We start from the raw sequence: 20,984 nt of genomic DNA on the forward strand, positions 1-20,984 counted from the left end.
GCGCGCTACTCACCCGAAAGGGTCTCAAGGTGCCTTCGGAATATGGGGTAGGGACTTTATATTCCACCTTGCTCATGGGGGAAGGAGTTAACCATTCAGGCTTCTTATTTAAATTTGGAAACCCTAAGTTTTTCAAGAAGATTAAACTAAAGGTCCTGAAGGGGATGGCTAAAACGTGGTCGGAATAAACAAGAGCTATTAGGTCGGGGTATTTTAGCAGCAGAACACCCCTCTGGGATCTTCCCGAAAGCCCTGTTTGGTTAGGAGATAGCCTGGCAATCCTACTAAAGGATGCAGGGTTGGAGGTTTGGGGTGATCTGTTTTTGGAGGGAGAATTACTTTCATGGGACTATTTTAAGATTAAGATTGGTTCAAACTTTGCTAGATTTAAGTACATGCAAATTGCAAGCTGGTCCCATGCATACAAGACTTCGCATCTTAGACAGAATAAATTTCCCCTTGGTGGTCATAGTCAGTTAATAACTCGCCTAATAGATAATCCTGTTGTTAAGAAAGACATTTCTTTGTGGTACAATCTTATCTTGGATGAAGTGGATGGCGAATTTCGGCTACCTGACCAGCTGTGGGGTTCTCTAACTGTCAATTGTAATGTACAAGACCTCTTGACCTCCTCATGTAAACTGTTATGGGATATTGTTAAACCTGCATGGCTTCGTAGGAACCATCTTTTCAGCCTACATAGAGCGTATTATTCTCCCCTTAGGCTTTCAAAATTTTCCGAAGGGATCTCTGTAGCTTGTGCTAAGTGTGGCCTGGTAGCTGCTTCAGATGCCCATATGTTTTTTGAATGTCCCCACCTGGCCTCATTTTGGAATGCGATTAGTAACACTCTTACTAAATCTTTGGGCCTTCAAATAACCCTTGATCTTCCATCAGTGATCTTTGTAATCGTGGAAGGAGCCCAAAATCCAGCAAAAATTCTAATCTTCTACTCAACTATACTGGCCAGAAGGGAGATCTGCAAAAAATGGAAAGACTCTCTACCCCCTAACTCTTAATGATTGGTACGCAGCAGTTTTGCAGGTCTCCAAACTAGATCTGGCTAGGGTCGTCAATCAAAGTAAAAAAGCATTCTGGCACCTTTTGATCTGGGAACATTGAGATATCCGTTTTTTTTTGGGGGGGGGGTTTCCCGGGTCCGATGATTACGCTACGGTACAAAGCCCGGTTCCTATCGGCAGTAGTTTCCACCGATCTTCCACTCCTTTATGGTCTCCTTAGTTAGGGCTGGTACCAAGGGGTGGTTGCCATTGCTGAGGGATGATGGTTCTCCATCATACTTATTCCCTACCAGTGTATAACTGAGACAGCTTGCCGTAACCCCAATGGTTGGCTTAACTGGAAACCATGGTGGTAAATGAGGACAAAAAAAACAACAAAAAAAACTGTGTATCATTCAAATAATAATGAGTGGAAATTGGGCTTCAGAAAATATTTACAATTTGACATCACAAAGAAAGGTGTCTTGATTTATTTTGATCCTATTTAAATTAAAAATGTTTTCATCACACTTCAGAATTACAAAATAATGTCCTTCACTTTTCTAAATGCTGGCATACTTTGAAATATTTGTGCAGTTTCCTTACAGTCCCAGACATAAAGTAAGCACCACTCTCCATTCAAAAAGAATAAAGAGCAATTTATCAGAGGACATAGCCTGCCGTTTGACTTGTCTTTGAACCCACAGCAAATGTGACAAGATGCAAAGAATAAACGTAAAGGCATTTTATTGCCACTTCCCCTTTTTAACTCTACCCTGATTATTTTAGGGGTGCTGCAGAGGCACCCGCACCCCTATTTCCAGCCCCTATGGCCCAGGCCAGAAATCAGTGAAATGGCAGACATTAAGGTCAAACAATGCAAACTTAGCATGTCTTACTCACAACCATCAGTCTGCTCTACTTGTGCCGCCCTCTATGCTCGTGGCTCGACGGCCCTGGAGAAAGCTCCACACAGTCTTTCTCAAAAATTCTTGGTCACTCTGCCTCAGAACAGAAGCACTGAGGGAACCCTGTGCAAATGTGCAAAGCAAGGGGCCGCCAGTGAGGCACCACATATCAGAAGGGAGGGGCTCCTGCATATTACAGAGACAAACTACTATGGAGTCCAGGCATGCATTTGCATATTATGTAAAGCTTATACTCTGCACCCCCAGAGCATAAGTATTTAATAATACGTAAGTACGCACTAAGAGGACAGTGAGGTATGGATAACAGGCAGGGTGGGCGCTGGGCTTTGACAGTGTGGGCTGATGCCCAGATCCCGCAGTTAGCCCTCCAACTTGGGGCCTCGCACCAATGCAACAAAGTCAGGCCACGGCATGAAAAGAGCCACCTAGCAAGGGCACCAGCTTAGGGAGGGCCCTCCCCTGTCCTCACTCTACAGTGTAGTGAGGCGAATCGGGGGGGGGGGGGAGGCCGGCACCGTTTCAAGAAGATACGTTCCTTGGTTTTGTCCTGTTATTAGGCCTCCTCCCCCACCCATGCAGCCGCACAGTAGGAGGACTATTGCCCAGCTGTTTAGCTCCCTGGCAGTCTTAACCCTCATGGGAGATAAGCAACCCTCACACCTTCTACCCTTGATGAGCTGTTAAGAGGTGCTTGTAGGTGGCTGAGAGGGTGGGGCTGCAGCTTCTGGAGTAGGGGGCATCAATTGAGATGCAGACAGCCCTGAATGGGTCAAGTCTTTGCAAAGTAGACGTGCTTCCCACGTTCCTATTCTGCCCAGGGCCCCACACATCCTAGAATTGGCCCTGAAGGCAGGGCAGCATTTTATTTCATGTATATGCTCTGTGCACGGAGTATAAGCATTAAATAATATGCAAATGCATGCCATGGTGATGGTGAGGCAGGGGCCATACGAGCAAGGCAGACCAACCACCACCATGCCAGTACAAATGATAGTGCTTTCGTGGTACTATATTGAATGACGGCCCTGAGGGTGGGGTGATGTTTCATTGAAAAACATTTAAAAAGCAGTGCAGGGTTCAGCACGTGTGAAGCGTGCACACAATGCTTTCGTATTTCATAAAATTGATGCTCGCGTGCCCCGGAGTGAGAAGGGGAGGCTGGTAACATCATGGGCTTGGTGTAGATTGTAGAGTGCAGACTGTCAGAGTGGCCCTCTAATTTTGTTACTGTGGGACAATTTTGCTAAAAAAAATAGGCCCCCAGTAACACAATCAGTCCCCTGTTTCAAAACTGCACAACCCTTTCAGCCTCCAGAGGGATTGCCCGGTACCCGGCATGTAAGCGTGGCAGCCCCAGTAGACGTGCACTAACTGGCACATATAACGTGCGATTGGTCCCACCATCCTTTGCCCCCCTTTTGGCCCACCACAAAAGGCACCACACAAAGTGTCTGGTCTTCACTGCGTAGTCTTTATTAATTCTCAGATAACGCTCTCTTTATTTGTTGATGCATTGTCAACATTAGACCAACTTCATTAAACCAATCCAACACACATTGATACATTGGGTTGTGCAATATTAGTTTGCACCACAGGTTACAATTGTATTTACAATACAGGTTCTCCAGAGCCACCTTGGATGTCGGTTGTACCAGCAGGCCACAACCTATCTCCGTTGCTTCCATTCCAGGTAACTACCTGTCGTCTACGCCCTAGACGCGGCCACCTGGTACTGCTTTGTGCCTTTCCTTGCGCCCCAGGTTTCAACCCTCTTTTACCAAATTGCTTCTTCCAAGCACCGGCATCTCGGGTCGGGCCGGAGAGTCCAGGACCATCAGCAGGACGGCCCCATCTCCCGCCAGCCCGGAGCCCCATTGACTGCCCTCCCTGTTCCAGGATGAGCCAGTCCCTGCCAAAAAGGAGTCCCCGCCATTTTTCTGGCCCGGGACCCCGCCAGTTCTACTTTTAACAACAGGGATGGGTGGGTGGGGAACATGCTTCTGGCTGCGACCCGCAGCGCCCGAGGCAAGAGGACAAAGAGGGCTTCTCCCTCGTGCTCCCAGCTCTTATTCCTTTCCCTGGGGGAGGCTGCCTGCGCACCTAAGTGACGCACTCAGACCCTGCCCTACCTCCTCATATTTCCTGCCAACCACTCCCCTGTGCACTGGCCCAGCCTCTCTCTAGCCGCCTCCTCTCGCACGAAAATACCACTAAAAGCCCCCCTCCCCTAGACGCGGGGGGCCTCTCTTTCCTTCTGCTCTACTGGTTCCTTCCTACTGAACTCTTCAACCTGACGTGGCACACATTAAATGAATTACCTTTATCGACAGTGCAAACCACCCCTACCCCCAAACAGGGGCCCGCTGCTGGCTGAATATGCACAAGGGCTGCACAATGTTCCCTCACTCTTGCACTCAAAACTCTTTTCTTTTTTTTTTTCTTTTTTTTTTCAAGACAGCAAAGTAACCGTCCTAGCAATTCACGAAATTTGTAAACCGCCAACTTTAAAGCTTGGGACGCAATATCATAAAAAGAGAAACTCTTGAGTCTGCTGGTTAAGCGTCATTTAAATATATGACTTGCGAGGTATATTAACATATTAATTTCTACAGCCTTAACTCCCAGAAGCAATTTACCTGCCTCCCACCCGATCACGGATTGGTCTCTGTTAATTTAAAGAGATGCACATACAAAATTAAGTAAACTGTTTTGGAGGAGGACACAGTGGCAAAGAGTTAAGTCATTGTTGCAAGATAAAACGCCATACAAATGTGACGTGATGGAAAGCATGCACATTAATCCACGGAGCTATCCACACTATCTTAACGTATGTAATGTTTCTCTGCAAAACTTGGTTTCGAACATCAGAAGCCAAAAAAATACAGTAAAAAAAAATCCTAAGTAGAGCCCGGAAGTGAGGATCAGTTAGAGGGTCATCTCTAGGTTGGGGCAAACCTAGCTGTCTCCAGGGAAATCACCCATATGGGGCTATGAATGGCGAGGCATCATTTCCAATGGGCACGAGGTTGCCGTGCTGCCCGGCACACTCAAGAAAAAGTAGCATGACACACTGCTGCTTGCTTCACCTGAACTGAGTAGTGCTGGTGAGTCGTGTGTGTGTGCTTCATGATCAGGAGGGTGGCAGCAAAGTTTTAAAAAGTTACACTTACACTGCCGCAGCCACACACAGGACCAAATCCAGACCAATCAGTGACCCCCCCCCACCCCCACCGCAACTCTGACTGAAGGCATGGATTTATTTTACCATGTGATATATTGGCTGGCTCTTCACCAGAGACAGTGTGAAGTTCTGATATTGAGTTGACACTCAGATAAGACTAGACCAGGCGCCGATAAATTAAGGACTGCAGCAGAGCATTTGTTGAGTTCTCCATCCAAAATGATACACCCTCGCAGTCTATCTATAACAGGGCCGGCAACCTATTTAGGAACTGCCTTCTGAAACTGATTGTTCCTGGCCTGTTCTACCTATGGAGAAGAGTGATCCTGGGCCAGGCATATCAGCAGTGAACCACCACAAACTGGGAGAATACCCCCTACTCACTGGGGCAGTTCCTGTTGTGCAGAAGACACCTCAATGATCTAGCAATCACCCTTGGATTGGAGGTCTGTCAAAAATGATCCTGCTTTATCGGTGGCAATACTTTCAGTGAAATCTCAGCGGTGCATTACAACTGAACTTTAGGTACTAGCAGGTAATCAATCTAAAGAGATATCAGAGAAAAACTCTAATCGGTGTACCTAATTTTTTGCCTTGAGGGCACTTTCATGGTAGCACTTCCTGGAAGTGAAACATTACAACTTTTCACCACAATTGTAAACTACTTGGAGAATTTAACATTTTCCCCAGAATATTCCAGGACTGGAGCTTGAATAATAAATAACTCACTGGACTTTTTGGGGGAAAGTTGAACTTTCTCCGGATATCCTAGGGACTGAAGTTAGACTATTAAATTTGCCTTCACAGCGTCTGCACTACCCTCTGCTGCCCTGAGGGGACAACTCAAAGCAGTGGCCCAGTTGCCAGGGTCTAGATGAGCCTCTTAGTTTGGAAATGCTGTAAATTTGATTTCATATTGCATAATGTGTTAATATGAATAATGAGTTCTTGTAATAACACAGAATTGCATAAGTTGTTTGCAAGGAACTAGTGATAGTAAAAGTGTAAAAGGGAAAACCCTCTTCTATAGTATCTCTAAAATATCTGACACAAAAGGGAGAAAAATGCTAGTCATGGATTAAAAATGCAAGCTTTTTACAATAGATGCAAATGGTTTTTCGAAATGTACACAAATGAAGAAATCTGAAGACATTCTCACAAACACTTTGGTCAATATTACGACTTTGGTCATCTTCCAATATGACAGTCCATGCGACAGTCCCAGGAAGACTGCCAAGGCTGTGGCGAGCCCACCCACCAGTTTATGAGTTGAATTTAGGTCAGGCGGGTGGTGCAGCAGCGGCTTCATGGTGGTGGCTGTGTTAGGCTTATAGGAGAGCCTTAAGAGCATACCGCCACAATGAGAGTGCTTGCTCCACGTTCCTTCATTGTGTGGCATGTACTATGTTCTGCATGTCACACCGTGCAGAAACTAGGGTGCCATTTTAGGGGGGGGTCACCATGCCCCCCCAATATGCACCCCGAGGCCCAGGATAGGCCAGGGGCCCAGATAGGGCCCCCTAACCAATAAGTCAGACATGAAAAGTGCTGTGGAAATGCAGGTCGTAATATGCTTGGTGGTGCTGGCAGAGGCACCACCAGCATATTCAGGCCCCTTTGCGCACCACCACTGCCATGGGACCCTGGATCCCGTCGGAGGCAGCGGTCCTGTGGCAGTCCCACCACCACCATCATAATACGGTGGGTAGACCGTCAGTGTTGGTGGTTGTCGAACTGCCACCACGAGCACAGGGGTTCCCAGGACTGTCGTAATATGTCACTTTATTGCCATCAGTTAAATGAAATCTTTAGTATAATCATAGGAATTAGAAGAGAAAACATGTTACATCTGCTTTGTGTACATGTAATGCCCTAACTTGAGTGCATGATGAAGCATTTGGGCCTAGAAAACGGGCCTTCTACTGAGGGGGGCTCAGACTCGGGCAAACCGCCGAGTATGGCGGTCGCGCCGGTCCTCCGCAGGCAGGCGAGGGGTAGGGCTGTGATGCGTGCATCCCCCGCCCTCGCTTGCAGCTGACTGGATGGCTAGGCATTTGACCTGGAGGCGCAAGAAGCGCTTCCGTGTCCTGCATGGTGGAAACGGCCGGGAACCTGGTTCCAACCGGCTCCCGCCCAAAATTGAGCATAAAAGGCTGTGGAGCTGTGGATCGGTCTCTTTCGTCGCTGCTCCATAGCCTGAAGGGACGCAAGGGCCTCGAGCGAAGGCTCCAACTTGTATTGTTTTTCCCCACCAACCATCTCCTGAGGCAGACGTTTTTGTGAATGTTTGGTTGTGCTTCTCTTTCATTTTAAGAGGTAATGTAACAAAGCAATTGTTTGACGTGTTAGCTGACTGTTTTCCTTTCAGGGCGGCATCTTGTCGTATTTTATGTAGGATAATTTATATTATTCCTTGGTCAGGCTATAAGGTCATGATTGGTGAGCACAATTTATGGTCCTTTGGAAACATCACCATTGTCAAATGAGGGGGCGACAGATGGTCTCTCATGGAACTCCAGGGGCAGTTACAGCCGGAAGGCTGGAAGGGTGCGGAGAAGGGGAAGTTCCGCTTCCGCTAGGCTGTTTGGCCAACCCTCGCACACGCTCAATGGCGCAAGTAAGCTGGGCACACTGCACAGCCCCTTATGGAGATAATGTTTAGGGCGAAGGGTTTGCCCGGGGTGAGGTAACCTTCCGGTAAACTGGGTCCCCTGCTCAAGGTCACTCCGGTAGGAGGGTGGGACCTAGCTTGATCTGGATCTTGGTCTAGTCATTGACCTTGCCGTAGGCTCAAACTGGGATACGCAGACAGATAATGTTCTTGGTCACTTAGCGTATGAAAGGAGTGACTATGTATTACAAACATATTAAGGTTAGCCAAATGACACATTTTACATATCAATGTAATGGCCCGGACTTTCTGCGTATTGTGTAAATGATGTATATATTGTTTTTCAAGGTTTGTTTATTGTTATGAAATAAAATACGGCCGGGGTTTACGACCCTTAATGCAAGCTGGTGTGTTGTTTACGTTGTTGCCTTAGGGGAAGAGGGGCGGCAGATCGCACTGGAGCTAGGAGGGTCCCCCCCCCCACCCCCCCCCGCCAAGGGTTGGAGTAAAAGATTAAAAATGATTGCTTGATGGCGTAAGGGAGGGGAACTCAGCAGTACCTGACCATAATCATTACGGGCTTTTTTGCTTTCTGCCAGCTCACAAGTTGTATGTGTCCCAGTTATGACATAATTTGCTGTTCCTCGCAATAAGATTCAGAGAAAGGAGTGTTCCATTCTCTGCAGCACTTTAGATTTCAGGCTGACTAGTGATCTGCTGCAAGCATAGTGAACTTATGCCCGAGGAGAACAAAATGCAAAAGATATCAAATATCCTGCCATTGAGGCAGAGCGAGGCAGAAGAACTGGTTGCTAAGGAGGGCAGAACAAAATATTATAATGTCGTTATGCTAAAATCAAGCTGTAATCCAATTAAATATAATAAGGGATGGATAGAAACTAATTTGTTTGAGATTTGTGAGGAGCGATGTTTGTATCTGCCGTTCACTGCTTTCTTCGTTTTATTTTCTTAACTGATAAAAGTATTGTGATAATTCTTACTCACATTACGTGTAAAGAAAATAGCACATAAAAATACCAATTTAATGTAAAATACTAACGTGTATGTTTGCTGATTTTGTGGTTTGAACTAAGATACTAGTTTTTGGAAACATGAAAATCAAGTATGGTGCCAGGTATCTAAATGAGCAAAAAATCGAGAGAGTTGATTCAGTAAACTACTTGGGGGTTTGGCATAAAAAAGCGTGGCCAGTCAGCCTCACATATTGAATAGCTGACATCAGTGGAGAATTATTTCACTTTTGCTTTCCAGCGCCTTCATAGCTACTTTTCCATTCCAGATCTGTCTGTCATTTGCCTAGTCATTGAAAGTAAACTGATGCAAACATTGATGTACGAATCGTTTGTGTATAAGAATCGATTATTCCACTGGCATGGTCGTGCACAGTTCTGTAGCTAAAGATGCATCTTCCACCCTCCGAAGTGCATGGCGCAGGCACATATGCATCTTGAGTTGACCTTGACACAGCAAGAGTATATGAGTTATGTGCGTTTCGTTAGAGTTGTCTTCCCTCATCTTTTTGGCTACCTCTCTCCATTTTCTGACATATTTTTTGCTGGTTTCAGGACTCTGCACACTTTACCACTGCTGACCACTGCTAATGTGCTTGTGCTCTCTCCCCTAAACATGGTAACATTGGCTTAACCCCGGGGGGCATGGCCAATCCGGCGGTGGAGATGGCCGCCGGCTAGAAGAGCTCACATCAGCCTGGCCCAGCGGCGATTCTCCCCGGCACCTGCAAAGTAACCCGCACTAATTTTAGCGTCACGGACAGCGGGGGCAGAGCTGGCTCGGCAGACCCGATTGCGGTGCCCCAACTCCAGCCTGACCCGGAGTACCGCCGAACAACGGGAAGACCGGGCCTCCCGGCGCAGTTGCATCGAGCGCCTGGGCAAGCCCGCACAACGCAGCACCCAGCGGTCGCTTGCTGAGGCCGAAACCTGCACCAGCGCGACACCGGGTGAGTCGGGCAGCGCCCTAGAGGTCCTCCCCCCCCCCCAGATACAGGTGTACACGGTCTGCGCCCGGACCGGCTGCCCTGCCCCGTGGTCACAGCGTGATGTAGTCCAGGCACCATGGGGACAGGTCCCACGCACCGGTGGCATTGGGGGCTGGGGCACCGCATAAGGCTGTGGGCGGGCCCGGTGGGGGGGAGTAGTGCGTCCGCTTGCTGACCACTGCAGAGCTATTGTTGTGCGCCCGTGGGGGACCTGCTGGGGTGCCACAACATTGCCACAAAGAAACGCGCTGGACAAAGAGCGCGCTGCAGGGTGTGGTATTGTGTCTCAGCGAGGCCTAGATATGCCGCTAACAACTCTTAAACCCTTAGTATAGAAGTTGGCACCGAAACTGGAATAGAAAAGACAAGTTTATTAAGACCTCATGAGGTGGAACTACATTCAGACAATACCCTTCGGCAATGCATGAAGTAGCACCCCGAACGGAAGGCACATGGTCCTTTTATACCCGCACAGGGGCTCAGAAAATAGGCGGCACATACACAAGATGGATTTATGGACATATAAGGGCATTTTCAGTGCACATTCAACAAGTGGGAGGAGCTAACGGTTTGACCAGTTTGGCGTAAACACATCTCGACAGTGATTTATCAGAAACAGATTTGGCTCAAAGGAGCAAGCGCGTATTTGATAGAAAGCTAAATATAGCTTGTTACTAGGCAGAATATAAGCAGCTAGCAGAAAGGTAGGACAAAGCACATGGTGAGCACGAGGAAATGCAAGGCATACAAAATGGCTGACAGTAATACAAAATGGCTTCCAGAAACGGGCAAGATAGCATTGAAAAACAGATTGGCTTCAGCAAATGCTAACCTAATCGTTGTCAATTTACGACAAGGGGGCCTTAAGACCCCACACACTACAAGCTTGACGCCAGCACGGCCTGGAACACAGAGCAGATCTGCATTTCCATCCTGACGGGGATTTAGGTGTGGCCTACCGGCCCTGTTGCCCATAAGACTGTTTTTGCAGGCCACTTGTTCTCCTCCATTGCTGGGGCCATTGTTTATATCGGGCTGCACACATCAGACGCCTCTTGCCACGGTGTGCCCACCTTGCACGCAAGCATGTACAACCGGTTTCTTTGGACCACGCAGCGCGCACTGAATTACCGGGGCCCACTTTATAAATGGCGCTACCTCGGAGGCATAGGATGTAAGGACCCGAAACAGAGCACTCTACCTTTCGGGAAGGGGACTGAGGGGATTGCGTCGCTCCCCCACCCCCCCCCTCAAGATGGTGGAAAAGGCGCCCACTGCAGAGGCGCTGGAACGTCCTGAGGCTTTGGTTGTGTCGCTTCTGCTCGAGATGAGGGTGGGCTTGAAGACGCTGGACTCCCGCTTCGACTCTCTGGACCAAACTATCTCGTCCTTGGGTGCCAAATTCCAGGCCCACGACCGCTGTTTGGATGTGGTGGAAGCACGTGTATCGGACTTGGAAGATAGGACTGCCCAATCTCTAAAACCACTAGAATGGACGGAATGCCTGTTAAAAGAGGTAACCATCATGAACGATGAATTGGAGGCAGGTGGGCGACGCAACAGTGTTCGCATAATGGGAGTCCAGGAGACAACGTCTACAGGCCGTATGGACCTCTTTATCGAGAAACTACTTACAGACCTGTTTGGCAGCGGATCTTTCACTCCTGGCTTTGTTGTAGAGAAAGCGCACCGATCCCTTAGCCCCAAACCCAACCCTGGCCATGCCCCGAGACTTATCATTGCGAGACTCCTGAACTTCCGAGACCTCGACACAGTGCTGAGGCTGGCGAGAGAGCGTGGAGTAATTGAGTGGCAGGGCTCAAAACTGTCCTTCTATCCAGACTTCAATCCAATGGTCCAGGAGGCAAGACAGAAATTTCAGGGGGTGAAGGCCACACTGCGCAACCTTGGGTTTAAATACGGAATGTTATATCCAGCAAGACTGAAAGTTGACTTTGGCAGTAGGTCCAGAATATTTGACACTCCTTCAGAGGCTCAGGAATTCTGCCGCACACATAAGACGCGGAATACGCAGAACTCAGCGGGGCGTGCTCGCCTCCCTGCCCCACAGCGGATTGGATGCTGTGCGGACCTTTTTTCAAACTCGGGAACTGGATAATGGTCTGATTGTGTTTGATTGCATTAATACTTTGTTCTGGGGACTTTGTACTGGTTAATGTCATTAGCTGATATATCACTTGGCCGGGCTGATTATGGGCTGCCACCCCCCCCTGGGTATATCCCCTGTGTTTGGTTTACTGCATTCTTGGGGTTACACTTCTTGGTCCTCGATTGTTAGCCTGGCGGTCCCTATGACCTACGGGTGGGAGAACTTAGTAGGGGTTGGCCACTTTTGGGTTGGAAGGCGGCTGGGTGGGGGGCAGGGGACAGAACTACACATAGTTTTGGTTGTTATTCACACTTTATGTTAACATAGCTTGTCACATCGCCATAGCGCACAAGTCCTGACAGACGAAGGTTTACTCACTGGTTAAATGTCACGGTTAGGTAACATACATGGGCCCTCGGCTATCACCTTCATGTCCTGAAATGTCAGAGGACTCAATAACACCCGTAAGAGGAGACAGGTGATCCATTATCTTATTCGACATAAGGCTGATATAGCATACCTACAAGAGACTCTCCAACCCATTACACATTCGGCCTGTTGTGGCACTAACTGGGGCCCTCACAGAATCTTTGCCAATTACAGCAACTACGTTAGGGGCACAGCTATATTGGTCCACAGGAGAATCCCTTTTACACTCATTGATACGGCCCAGGACCCTGAGGGCAGATATGTTATAGTTACGGATAATCTCTATAGCCACAAAGTCAACTTAGTAAATGTATATACTTCCATAGTAGATGACCCTGAATTTTTTCACAACCTGAATGCACGGATCCTAAAACACAACCCTCAAGCACTTCTTATGGGAGGGGACCTCCATTTATTGATACACCTGTCCTGGACAGCACTTCTAAGGCACCGGACTCCAAGCCACGGGCGAGGCGTGCCTTGAGGGACCTCTGTGAGCAACATACATTAATCGACATTTGGCGGCGACACAATCCCTCCCTCACCAAATACACCCACCACTCTGGCCCACACGGAACCTGGTCCAAGATAGATTATTGGCTGATCTCTTCTATGGTTGAGGACAGGTTTAACTCCCACACTACGCTCCCTCGCACATGCTCTGACCACTCGCCGATAGTCTTACATTTAATTCTCCCACGACCGGAAGGGTACGTAAGGCAGTGGCGTTTTCCTGGTAGAGCCCTCCAAGACAAATTGTTTAAGGCTGCAGTTCGGGACATGATAGAGGACTATTTTAAACTTAACACTGGCTCGGTGGACACCGTGGCGTTACTGTGTGAAGGTTTTAAGGCCGTTATCAGAGGAGTATGCATCTCCAAACAGGCGGGGGTTCCTAGAGATCTCAGACAGAGGATGGCCCTCATTGAGTGAGAAATAGCTGCATTAGACTCCTAACTGGCGATCCTCTTTGACACAGTGACTCAGACTGCGAGACTTGCCCTGCTGACTGAATACAGAGACACAGTGGATCGTGAGATTCTGTACATGGGGAAATACCACACAGCAAGGAGATATGGGGAGGGAGAGCGGCCCGGCAGAGTCCTGGCGCATATGCTTGGCCACCTAACAGCAAAAACTATATCACTGAATAGCACTCAGCCACCGGCACCTCTCTCACTTCCACGGTGGCTATCCGGGACAAATTCTTAAATTATTATACTAGACTTTACACATCTAGAGCAGATCCCGATGGTACGGCCTAGACTGCATACCTGGACGAAATCGCATTGTTGTTCTTGGAGAAATACATGTTAGACTTTATGGCAGAGCCAATATCCGTCAATGATGTTATACTAGCCATAGACACCCTGCGTGGAACTACCGCCCTGGGATTAGATGGTTTTACCGGGGACTTCTATAAAGAGTTCAAGGACATTTTGGCCCCCCCAGTTAATTGAGGTATATGCGGAGGTATTGGAAAGCAAAGTCTCCCCCCCACAATGCGGGAAACTGTGATTATTCTGCTTCCGAAGCCGGGGAAAGATCACAAACAATGCGGCTCTTACCGGCCGCTGTCCTTATTGAACTTGGACTACAAAATGTTGGCAAAAGTACTCGCCAACAAGCTTTCACAGCTGATGGAGTATTTCATTTCCCCACTACAGTCTGGCTTTGTCCCCAAATGCTCGACATCCTTGAACCTCCGAGCACTGTTTACCGTGCTGCACAGAATACAACCTGAGGTTCCGGCCGCGGCTGTGTTGCTTGACGCAGAGAAAGCATTTGACTCTTTAGAGTGGCCATTCCTACTACAAGTGATGCAGTGCATGGGTCTTCCTTATGGCTTCATTGCAACAATGTCCTTACTATACAGCGGCCCTTCGGCACGACTCTACCTGAATGGCACTCTGTCCATGACATTTTGTTTGCACCATGGGACTAGACATGGATGCCCTCTGTCCCCCCTATTCTTCATTCTAGCTATGGATCTGCTAATTAGACACTTCCAAGAGCGCCATTTGCATAGAGGGATACATTTCAAAACGGGACCACTTTTATCTTCCCTGTACATGGACGATACCATCCTGTATGTCCGGGATCCCCACTTAAACCTGAACCGGTGAAGCCTACCCCTTTGATGGTGAAGTAGATTAAAACCGCCCACGTCAAAGGGTTAGACTTCACCCAGCCCTGGCATAGACGTAAGGGTTGTGGTCTTATGCAACCTGGGCTCCCACTAGCCATGTACACCGCAAGTTGCTCTCACTGTGAGGCTGGCACACCAGCCCCGGTAGCTTTCCTCCCGTATGTCACATGCACAAGAAATCACAGGTGCATGTTAGCATACTCACCAACTCGGATCTTAGTGTGTTCACTTGGCAGCTTCTCGCGCCAAATATTGACATATTCCATCCTCCCCCACAGGTACACGAGCCACTGTGCCAAACCAGTTCAGGCTGAGAAGTTCCGGCGTAGAAACCAAAGTGACTACACACGCTTTCCTCCATTTTAGGTGCAACTCTAAGTGCCCCTTCAGACTCTCTGATACACAACATTTATTTAATTGCAGACTGTCACCAAATCAAACCCTTTCCTGTCTTGAAAAAGACCAGCGGTGACCATCGATTGGGGCGCCATAGGATCGAAATGTCGACGCTTGTCCTGGGGTCCAGCACAACCAGGATTCCAACAAGAAGAATAGGAATCCTTGGCTAAAAACTGTTAGTTGCCTACTGAAATCCTTGTATATATTTGTACATATGATATTGTCTAGACTGTATATATCTTTCACCTTTTGAGCACTAAAACACAATTGTCACTGAACTGCACCTTGCCACTTATGCGGACAGTCTACCCATGTATTGTAGGATATCATTGAATGACGTAATTCTGATAAAACTATACGGTACAACCACTTAGTCAATCTTATGACTTATTTGTTAAGCATTTATTTCTGAAAACAATGTGTATATGAGAGCGTCCATCTTAGATTGCATTTTATAGAAGTACTAGAAGAAATGTTGTTTTACCCAACAGAACCACTTTCTTGTATAACCATTTACTCATATTAGCCATTTGGTGCCTGCTGCCTGTTTCTATTCAGTCTGGCTGGGTGACAGCTGGGCTTTGTGTATTCTCTCTAGACAGCCACACACAAAGGAAACTTAGGTGTGTCTTTATGGGTCATGCTGGGTTGTGGGAGGGAGGAGCTGGGCACAGCCTCACACTTACACCTGAATAGGCTGTGTCCTGTTCACACACAAAGGGCTGCATACCCCCAAGTTGTGAGTCTGGAGACAGGGTAGAATGGGAGGACCTCTGTGCACTTCAAAGCTTTTGTTGACTTTTCCACACTTCAAAGACACAACTTGGTATAAGTACTGAACCCCTGACACCATGACCTTAGTACACTTCTGGACCTGTGACCACACTGCCAGGAAGAAGAACTGCTGTCCTGCTGGAAGGGCTGCCATTCTGCTGCACTGCTGCTTTGCTGGACTCTTGCCTTGCCGTGCTCTTGCATTGCTGAGCTGTCCTGTTGCCTACGGCTCTCCTACCTGGGTGAGAATGACTGGACCTACATCACTTGAACCCTGAGTGACTCAAAGGGCTTGCTGGCTTGCCTCCTTTTCTAAGACTCAGGGACATCAAAGGCTTAAACGTATCCTACCAGATCATCAGGACTTTGTATGCTGCATGTTTTGCTCTGCCAAGTTTTGCCAACCCAGTCCTGGCCCCTTGGGAGTGTTGATAAAATGTTGCTTCAACCAGAACCAAAGGATCTTCATCAGAACTGGTATAGCTCCACCTTTGCATGAGTCTGAACAAGTACATAATCATTTTTGAGTGGAGTGGACCGAGGGCATTACCTCCGGAACCAAACAATCACCTTCAGAATCGACACATCGCCTACTGCAGGAGCAGCAACTCATATCGCATCCAGAACCCGTGCCTCGCACTCGGAACATATGCACCTCTTCAGATGCATGGAGGAAATCAATGCATCTCGTTCACAGCGTGGCTTGACACCTACGCATTGCTTCAGCTGCACCTCGCATCTTCGTCAACGACAGGGCATCTCACATCAAGGTACTTTCATTCAGTGGGCCCAAGTAGGTCCCTGTATCTGGCTTGTGCGCCATCGTGATCAGCCGGAACTTTTGGCATTGCCCTGGTCCTGCGCGACTGGATATCCATTTAAGCACTTATTAATTCTAAGCGTTATTTTTATAGATATTCTTTGAAAATTCATTTCTCGACTTCTACTGGCTAGATTTTTGTGGTTAGGTCTTATTTTATTTATAAAATCATAATCTATTTACTAACTGGTGTGGAGTCTTCTTGTGTTGTTTACACAGTGTTACTGTTTGAAGTATTGCACAAATACTTTACACATTACCTCTTATGTTAAGCTTGCCTGCTCCGTGCCAAACTACCAGAGGGTGATCACAGTTTAATGTTGGGTGTGTACATGCCTTACCCTGACTAGGACTGTGGTTCCTGCTTGGACAGGGTGAATTTCTCTGCCAACCAGACACACAGACTCTGACAGCTACCGTTTGGGGTTGATTTCACTTAAAGCATAAAATATTGCCGGCTCACAGGCACTCAGGAAACCCTATGTAGGGGTTGTGGTGCAGTATTGGAAACTCTCCAGCACAGTGGGTATTATTAGTAGGCCTGGGCACAGTTTTCAGAACTCTGCCAAATGATAAAAAATGTTCACCATGCAATGTGGAGTTCTGCAAGTGGCGGAGTGCGTTTGGTCATATCGTTTGCATTGATTTTCAGTGCAGTGTGTTTGTCCTGTGCTTTAAAATCAGTGTGAATGACAACATGCACAGTGCAAGAGGGCGCTGCTTCTTTTCCTGCCACTCGATTAGATTTCCTACCCGAGCAGCAGCTTTCTCAACGTGAGCATTCGCGACCATCTCCAACCACCTGCATTGAGAAATCTGACCGCCCACTTTGAGAAATCTCGCTGGGAGGTGGCTTTTCCTCGCTTGCATTCACCAACACGAGTGGGGGAAAAACTCTGCTCCGCGAGTTTTTCAGAACTCTGCGTGCTTCGTGCAGTGCGAAAAACTCCACAAACTCCGCAAACATAGTGGAGTTCACTGCCCAGGCCTAGTTATTGTCTGGTACCAATTTTTAGACAGCTAAATATTAAATCCTGCCAATTTGCAGTGGAGGAATGTTTAAAAGAGGAATCGGGCCAATTGACTGGAAGCTTTATAAAATACATGAAGGTGGTGGTATCCATGCCGAATGCAGTGGCTAAACATCCTTAGTATTTATTTCTAGCATTTGCCTCTGCTCAGATTAGCCGTACATGTGCTGCTGCTGACGGCCCCTGCAAGTACTTTCAAGGTCAATAGTCAATGCACTTTGATTGTGGAGATTTAATAACACATAGGGGCAGATTTATGATGACTGGCGCATCCCCAGGGATGCGCCAGTCATCCTGCGCCGCTGCTCCGCCACCCATGGTGCGCCGCATTTATAATGCGGCGCACCATGGGGCAAAAACGGCACAGATGCGTGACGCATCTGTGCCGTAAAAGTGGCGCATTGCGACGCAGCTCCAGCAAGGCTCGAGGGTGCCCCATCTCCACAATGCTGTGTCAAGACCTACGCCTGCTTCAAGCAGGCGCAGGGTTTTGACGCAGCATTGTCCTGAAAGTGACTGAGTGAAATCTCATAGATTTCACTCTGCCACTTTTAGGAGGCGTTCCTGCGCAGGAACGACCCCCCTGTGCAGGAACGCCCCCCCCCGCGCAGGAACGCCTCCTTATGGCGCAGGGCTTTACAACGTGACGCATCTCCTAGATGCGTCACGTTGTAAATAGGGCGCATTGTTTGCGCCGCCGTTGCGTCAAATAAAGTGACGCACCGGCGGCGCAAGGCTTTCATATATCTGCCCCTAAGACTTTAAATAGATGGCGGGATATGTTGCGCCTAAATGACCATTTTCTAAGCCACCAAAGCAGTTTGCTGCGATATATTTTGTTTACATTTGGAATGTAGAGTTCTCTGAAGATTTTTACATCTATGATAAGCTAAGACAAGACTAAATGTTGAGGCAGCAAGTCGCCGAGATGAGATTGCTTTATAATTCACTTTCTAAGTACGGAAAAGCGTCTTGGAGGAACATATTAGCATGTACTGTTTCTAAGTGTTTATCCATTTATTGGATCATGATGTGTCCGGGGTCTTAAATGTTGATATGTACGACACTGGTTTTATGGCATTTTCTGTTTTCGTACCTTCTGTTTGTTATGCCTATTGATTTCACCACGATGATTTGTGGAAATAAATAAAGAACATACACTTGGACTTTTACTAATAAAGAACATGAACTTGAACTTTTACTAATTAAGCACGCGTTGACCTAATAGGTCCATTGAAAGAATCCGTTTTTCACTTCGTGTTCAGGGGTTCAAATCCCCAGTGGGCCCATTGAGCCTTTCAGCGTTCGAAGGTCGATAACGTGAGGGACCATTTAGTGAGATGATAGTTAACATCCATTATTCATCCATTATACAGCGACAACATGCGCCAAGGCGTGAACGTGCGTTTACTAAGTTCCGTGCTGCTCTCACAAGTCACGAATCAGGCGTTTTCGGTCTTAACAATGTAACCTCACACCACCTACACTTTAATTACACTTCGCCACTCACAGCTTGACACCTCTGCCAGTCAGCATTCATCACGATACATGTTGTAAAGATGACTCGGAGGCAGAAGGTAGGCTCAACATAGTTTATTCACATGTGGTGTGGAAATCGCTTCCCCCGCCCATTAGCACGGAATTGAAGAGGATGTGACGCCACCCCACGGACTCTGTGGCAAAACCTTTGATTGCGTTCGTGTCGCTTGGGTAAGAGTATTCCGACAGGAAAGGTTAAAAGTTCATTGGCGGAGGCAGACTTTGAGAGGCAGAAAACGACACTAAGGCCGCAGAGACGTTTTAAGACATAAGTGGGCAATTGCCCAGGCCCCCCACATTTCAAGGGGCCCATAGGAAAATGTACGTTTGCTCTTTGTACTTCTGCCTGTTTCTGTATCTCAGCCTTTGACATATAATTCAATATTGTTTGGTATCATGTGGCGTCAATAAGGAGAAAATGAGCAATAACATTCAAAGTTGTTCTAAACAGGTGCAGCCAATATATTTCTTAATATATCCTTAAGATGGCACTGCTATGGCCGTCACATTGTGTTGAGTTGGGGTTTTGTGTTTAAATACCATCCTACGCAGCTACAAGTTTGGTGCCTGCGCATCATCTTGCAGTTTCCACCATATGCGAAAAGGGTTCAGCATTCTGGATATATGTGTTAAGCAGCCCAGTAATTGCAGAATCTGCTCGTTATTCCCCATACTTGCCCTCAAACCAATAATGGCCAGTAAATAGTGCGTTAATGTGAGCCAGTAATGCCAGGCCCGGTATTAACACAACAAAAAAGAGCGCTCGACATTTAAAACGAAGCGCCTTGCGTGGCAGCATTTCTTACAGGCTGGGGTGAAAAAATAGAAACACACAGTACCTTCGCCATTTTGAATTCAAAGATGGACCAGCAGATGGCCCGATGTCGTCAATGTCGCACGCAGGGTCGCGCCGTGTAGCCATCCTCGTCGCCAACATTTCTGTAGTGAATGAGGCGTGAATTAAAGGTGTAGAAGAAAGAATGTATTCATTTCACAGGATACTTAGTGGTAGATCCCATACAGCGCAGGCTGCACGAAACACAGCTCCAACTCCAGCTGCTCCACTTCAAGTGGGTTCCAACCTCCAAGGTAACCAGTGACATTCTATGAGATGACGTACAATTCCTCATGAGAACATCCAGGCATTAAGAATCTAACAAGGCTAGGGAAAGATGGAGTAGCAACCTCAAACGCATTATGACATCATACAACCCAGAATTAAGCGATGTACGACTTCCCACTGAACATATATTATCATGCACCAACATCTGATTACTCGAGTAAATGCAGCTAGATTTTAGTTTGGAAGGTCTCTGGTGCTTACACAGCAAGATATATATTATTGTGTTTATTTGGGTAAAAAAAAATACGGTTCAAATTCTATTTGGAAATTAATAAAAAGCTCAAAGAATATTATCATGCAGTATCAAGCAGTGCCTAGAAACCTGACAAAAAGCGCGAACATGGAGAGTACAAGCTCAGACCTCAGGGCCTTATTTATGAAGGCCTTGCGCCGCCGGTGCGTCACTTTTAACATGGGAAAAAGTGACGCACCGGTGGCGCAAGGCTTTCATAAATAAGGCCCTCAGTATCCAATTCATTAACGCTGGGAGAATTTTACAACAGCCAGAGAAGCAGCAACAGGCCCCGAAAGTGGATGCGCAAAGGGCACCCTCTTGAGAACAGTAATATAATCAAATAATCTGTTATAACAATCAATTTAAATTTACCCTTGCAATTGTATTGTTCTGTAAATTAGATGCTACTATCTCCCAACCCACTGGCGCGCTCTATTGTAGCTCCATAAATAATAGGACAGATATTAAGACCTTGCCTTCCTATTATCAGAACAGGCTTGCCAGAAGCTTTATGGAGACATGGGCAAAATGGTGCCGACCTTCATTGGTTAATTATCCCACCTCGCAATTAGAGGAGCGTGTTTGCTGTGGAGATGAAACAGTATCTGGCGCCACCTACCGACCACGTTAGCT

Source organism: Lissotriton helveticus, chromosome 7 (genome assembly GCF_964261635.1).
Source record: "Lissotriton helveticus chromosome 7, aLisHel1.1, whole genome shotgun sequence".
NCBI classification, from domain to species: Eukaryota; Metazoa; Chordata; class Amphibia; order Caudata; family Salamandridae; genus Lissotriton; species Lissotriton helveticus.